Source organism: Chiloscyllium plagiosum, unplaced genomic scaffold, assembly GCF_037043375.1.
Source record: "Chiloscyllium plagiosum isolate Xiang-an unplaced genomic scaffold, Cpla_swu_hap1 HiC_scaffold_38, whole genome shotgun sequence".
Taxonomy (NCBI): Eukaryota; Metazoa; Chordata; class Chondrichthyes; order Orectolobiformes; family Hemiscylliidae; genus Chiloscyllium; species Chiloscyllium plagiosum.
Window position 1 is genome coordinate 32,006,457 of NW_028270176.1, and position 6,476 is coordinate 32,012,932.

Sequence of the window (6,476 nt, forward strand, 5' to 3'; positions counted from 1 at the left end):
TCTGAATGAGCCTACCATAGGGAACCTTATCAAACTCCTTGCTAAAATCCATATACACAACATCCACTGCTGTATATTCAATATGCTTTTGTCACGTGCTTAAAGAATTCACGAAGGCTTGCGAGGTATGACCTGCCCCTCAAAAGGCCATGCTGACTATCGCTAATCAAGCTATGATTTTCCAAGTAATCATAAATCCTGTCTCTCAGAATCCTCTCCAATACTTTGCCCACCACCGACATAAGACTGACTGGTTTGTAATTCACAGGATTATCCCTATTCCTTTTCTTGAACAAGGAAATAACATTTGCCACCCTCCAATCACATGCGTTACTGCAGTGGACAGTGAGGATGCAAAGATCCTAGCCAAAGGTGCAGCAATCTCTCCCCTCACTTTCCGTAGCAACGTGGGTTATATGCCGTCTGGCCCAGGGGATTTAACTATCCTGACATATTTCAAAATTTTCGGCACATCCTCCTTCCTAACATCAACCTGTTCTAGCATATCAGTCTGTTTCATGCTGTCCTAGGAACCATCAAGATCCCTCTCAGTGGTGAATACTGAAGCAAAGTAATCATTAAGGACCTCACCAACTTCCTCCGATTCTAGGAGCAAGTTCCTTCCCTTGGCCCTACCCTCACTCTGGCCATCCTCTTGTTCCTCACATTAATAGAGAATGCCTTAGGGTTTTCCTTAATCCTTCCCGCTAAATCTTTTTCATGCCTCCTTCTCGCTCTCCTAAATCCATTCTTCAGTTCCTTCCTGGCTAACTTGTAACCCTCTAAAGCCCTGTCTGATCCTTGCCTCCTCAACCTAAAGTAAGCTTCCTTCTTCTTCTTGACTGGATGTTCCACATCCCTTGTCAACCAAGCTTCCTTCACCCTAGCATCCCTTCCTTGCTCCAGTGGGACTAACCTGTACATCACTATCATCAAGTGCTTCCTAAACAACTTTCATGTTTTTATTGAGCATTTCCCTGAGAACATCAGTTCCCAATTTAGGCATCCCAGTACCTGCCTAATAGCATTGTAATTCCTCCTCCTCCAATTCAATAATATCCCATACTGACTGTTCCTTTCCCTCTCCATGACTATAGTAAAGGCCATGGAGTTGTGAGCACTATCACCAAAATGATCTTCCACCGAGAGATATGATGCCTGATCTGGTTCTTTGCCAAACATCAAATCCAATATGGCCTCCCCTCAGTCAGCCTATCTGCATATTGAGTCAGAAATCCTTCCGAGACACACCTGACAAAACCTACTCCATCCAAACTATTTCAACTAAGGAGATTCAGATCAATATTAGAGAAGTTAAAGTCACCCCTCACAACAACCCTGTTACTTCTGCACATTTCCAAAATCTGCCTCCAATAAAGTCACTGCTCCTTTCCTGGTTCCTGTTTCTGACTTCCACCCATACTGAGTCTGCAGACAAACCCTCCTCGACAACCTCTCTTTCTGCAGTTGTGATACTATCCTTGATTAACAATGCCACTCCCTCACCTCTTTTAGCTCCCTCCCTCTTCCCTTTGAAACATCTGAACCCTGGAACACCCAACAACCACTCCTGTCTCTGTGACATCCAAATCTCAGTAATGACTGCAACATCATAGTTCCAAGTACTGATCCATGCTCTGAATTCATCACCCTTATTCCTGATACTTATTGCATTAAAATAGACAAATATCAACCCATCACACTGACTGTCCTTTTGCCTATTCCAGCTCTCTGCACTGTCTGGCTGGTTATTGTGATCTGTAGCTCCGCTTCCCAGTGCCCAGACAATCTAGTTTAAACCCTCCTGAAGAGCGCCAGCAAACCTCCAGCCCAGGATATTGGTGCCCCTCCAGTTCAGGTGCAAATTGTCCTCCTTGTTCGTGCCGCACCTTCCCCAGAAGGTATCCCAATGATCCACATAGCTGAAGTCATCTCACCTGCACCAGCCCTGAAGCCATTTGTTCACCTGCACTCACTCTCTATTCCTAGCCACACGAGCCCTTGGTACCGGTAGCAATCCTGAGTTTACCACTCTATTCATCCTGCCATTCTGTTTCCAAACTAACTCCCTCGATTCACTTTTCTGGTCCTCATTCTTCCCCTACCTATGCTATTGGTGCTTACTCCCTTTTGCCTTACTCCCTTTTTAAACAGGTGTTGCATTGGTGATGTTTCCAATCCCCTGAGGCCCTCCCTGATTCATGTGATTTCTGAAAGAGCACCACTACCACCTCCACTATCTCGGCAGCTATCTCCCTTAGATCTCTGGGGTGTAGCCCATCTGGTCCAGGTGATTTATCCACCTTCAGGCCATTCAGTTTATCTGTCACCTTCTCCTTGGCGATGGCTACCATACTCAGCCCTGCCACCTCTCTCTTGAATTTTTGGGATTTTATGCATGATTTCCACTATAAAGATTGACGTGAGATAATTATTTAGTTCCTCAGCCATTTCCTTGTTCCCAATACTATCTCTCCAACGTCATTTTCCAGTGGCCCAATGTCCACTTTTGCCTCTTTTGCCCTTTATATAGCTGAAGAAACTCTTACAGTCTTCCTTTATGTTACTGGCTAGCTTACCCTCAAATGCAACCTTTTTCCTGCTTATATCTTTTTTTGGTACCCTCTGTTGGTCTTTGTAAGCTTCCCAATCCTCTGGTTTCCCATTGCCCTTCCCCATATTATATTCTTTCCCTTTTGCTTTGATGCTCCCCCTGACTTCCCTGGTCAGCCACGGTTTCCTCATCCTCCCTGTACCTTGCTTCTTTTCCCTCGGGATGAGTCCCCGTTGTGCCTCCTGAATTACTCCCAGAAACCCCCGCCATTGCTGTTCCACTCTCTTTCCTGTTAGGCCCCACTCCCAGTCCATTCTCCCCAGCTCCTCCCTCAGGTCTCTGCAGTTGCCTTTATTCAGCTGTATTAATGTTCCCTCAGATTCTACCTTCTCCCTCTCTAATTGTGGAGCGAATTCGATCATTTTACGGTTACTGCCTCCTCAGGGTTCCTTCACCTTAAGCTCGCTGACCAAGTCTGTCTCATTGCACATCCCTGAATCTGGAATTGCGTGTTCCTGAGTGGGCCCCACCATGACCTGCTCCATAAAGCCATCTCGGAGCCATTCCACAAATTCCTTTTTTTGCAATCCGCTACCAACCTGTATATTAAAATCCCCCATGATCACTGTAACTTTGCCTTTCCTACACATCATTTTCTATCTCCTGATGTATCTTGCGACACAGCTTCTGACAACTGTTTGGAGGGCTGTACATATCTCCAACTGTGAATTTGATTTACTTTCGAAGTTCTTCAATTCTACCCCCTCAGATTCTGCACCATCTGACCTTACTTTTTTCTGAGTTTTGATTTAATTTCATTTCTTACTGATGCAGAAGCCCCACCCCATCTGCCCACCAGCCTGTCTTTTTGATAGAATGTAAAGACTTTAAGATTCAGTTCCTGAATATTTAAATATGACCTGAATGTCCCACCAGCTTCAAGAAAACACCATGATCCCAAAGCCCCAGAAAAATCATGCAGTGTGTGTCAATGACTATCTCCCAGTGGTTCAGATCTCCAGCATTATGAAGCGCTTTGAGAGGTCAGTCATTACTCACATCAGCTCCAGCCTCCCAGAATGCCTCAATCCTTTCCAATTTGCCTCTGAATGCAACAAGTAAATGGCAGGAGCTATCTCCCAGGCCCTACCCTCACTACTGAAACAACTGGTTAACAAGGAGGTCTATGTCACTGTCCTACTCATTGACTACAGTTTAACCTCCAACACAATAATTCCAAACAAACTCATTTCGAAGCTCAGAGACCACGGTTTTGGTATCCCCCTCTGTAACGGGACCCTCGACTTCTTGACCCACAGACCTCAATCGGTAAGACAAGGCGACAACGTCTTCTCCAGCCTCACCCTCAACAACAGGGCCCAGCAGGTCTGCATACCCAGCCCTCTTCTCTGCGCCTTCATCAGTCACGGCTGTGTGGCCATTTTCTGCCCCAACTCCATTTACAAGGTTGCTGATGACACCGTCATTGTCGGTCGGATCTCAAGCAGCATTGAGACAAGAACACACAAAAGAGACTGAGGGCGAGGCGACACAGTGTAAGGACAATTGTTACAGATTTCCCACAGGAAGAACGCTGCCTGGGTGCATGTCAGTGTGGTGTGGCTACTGCTTCTCCCAAGGTGGTGAGAAACTGCAGAGTGTTGTGAATACAGCCCAGTCCATCACACAAAGCAGCCTTCAATCCACTAACTCCATCTACTTGTCCCATTTTGTCTGGAAAGCAACCATCACAATCAAACAGCCCTCCCACCCCAGTTGTACTCTTCCATCCCCTTCTGTCACCCAAAAGACATAAACGTTTGAATACATGTTCAGACAGATTCAAGAACCGCTTCTTCCCCGCTGTTATCAGACTTTTGGATGGACAGCTCGAATGTTGATGACGATTTCTCTCCGTGCACCTTCTCTGTGGCTGTAACACTGTATACTACACTCGGTTCTGCTACCCTGATGCACTTTGTATGGTACAATCTGCCTGTACAGCCATGGAAAACAACACTTTTCACTGTTTCTCGGTACAGTGACAACATCAATATCAATCAATTCCAAAATATTCATCTTAATTTAATTGACTACATTGTCATCAGATAGGGAGAGAATAAGAGAAAGAGAGACCTGAAGGGTTCAGTGGAGATAAGAGGAGAGGAAGGGAAGGGAACGTAGGATAAGGTGATGGCCTTGTTATCACTGGGTTGTTCATTCTGATGACACTAATAATGTTCTGGGGACCTGAGTCCAAATCCTACCATGGAGCTTTCCCTTCAATACAAATCTGGAATTAAGAACCTCAGGATGAACATGAAACAGTCCTTGATTGTTGGGGGATAAAGTACCATTCGGTTCACTCATTCCCTTCAGGGAAATGAAACCTACCGTCTTTGCTCAGTCTGAACCTATAGGTGACTCCAGACCCACTGCAATGTGCTTCACTCTAAACTGTCCCCTGCATAATTAGGGATAGGTAATATATGTCAGTCTATCCAATCCCACTGATGTCCGTCGAATGAGTTTAGATTCCCGACAGCGTGGAAACAGGCCCTTCGGCCCAACCAGTCCACACCGACCCTCCAAAGAGTAACCCACACAGACCCATTTCCCTCTGACTAATGCACCTCATACTATGGGAAATTTAGCATGGCCAATTCACCTGACCTGTACATCTTTGGAATGTGGGAGGAAACCGGAGCACCTGGAGGAAACCCACGCAGGCACGGGGAGAACGTGCAAACTCCAGACAGACAGTCGCACCGAGGCTGGAATCGAACCTGAGACCCTGGTGCTGTGAGGCAGCAGTGCTAACCACTGAGCCACTGTGCCGCCCCTAAACAGTAGTGAGTTAATGTAGAAACAACAGATGGAGGGAATGAGAAAGGAATGAAAGTAAAAGAGATGCAGACAAATTATGAATGTGTGGAGAGAGGAACAGCTTCAATGATGTGTCTCATGTTGAAAGTATTACCTTAAACCCTGAGATGTTCTTTTCTCCCTGAAGACCATTTTAAGTGTGTTTGATTGCAGATCATGTGAGGTTGGGAAATAGAATGAAGTAAAATGGAGACATAATATTGACAGCATGCATTTTTGTTCATTTTTTATTCATTGCCTCATGAATACTCTCTCAGACATGGACAGAATCACCTCCAATGTGTAATAAAGCAGAGAAAAGGAGGTGAGGGAAGTTTTCCAGTCAGACCGTTCTCATACTCTTGGTCAGGATGCAGCCCAGCAGGGAATCCAGACCACCGTCCGCAGGGCTGAATATTAAAATACAATCCAAAAGACATTGCACTCCACAGGGCTTCGGGGCGAATTGGACAATTGCAATAGAGTCTGTGCTGGAAGGGATATCGTGCAGGGTGTAGAATGCACACTCTCCACATTGAGAAGCAGAGTGGGTCAAAGTGACATCAACTATCTGAAATCTCATAGGAAGAGAGATGTGCCCACGCATCAATGCAGCTTTAACAAACTGACCGTAATTTTTTTAAGACGGTTGGACAACTCTGTTTTTCAAAGAAATGATGTGGAAGTGGTGTTGTTGGGCTGGGGAAGGACTTCACCTGACAAAGGAGCAGCCCTTTGAAAGCCTGTGATTTCAAATAAACCTGTTGGACTGCAAACTGCTGTCATGTGACTTCTCACTCTCGCAAGGAAAGGGGTGATGTGTTCTCTTGGTCCAAGGGCTAGAGAACAGTAATAGAGAAATAACCAGAGAAAGGACTAATAGACATGAACTAGTCCTCCTGTCGAGCCACACACGTGTACATCTCACAGATGAAGAAAACAATTTCTTCTCTTCTCCCAGTTGCACGGAACATAACAGGGAAATTCAAGTGAAGTCCCGAAACTAGAGAGACCTCAGCGAGGGAAATAAACTGTGCTCCCGTCTCAACCGCATTTC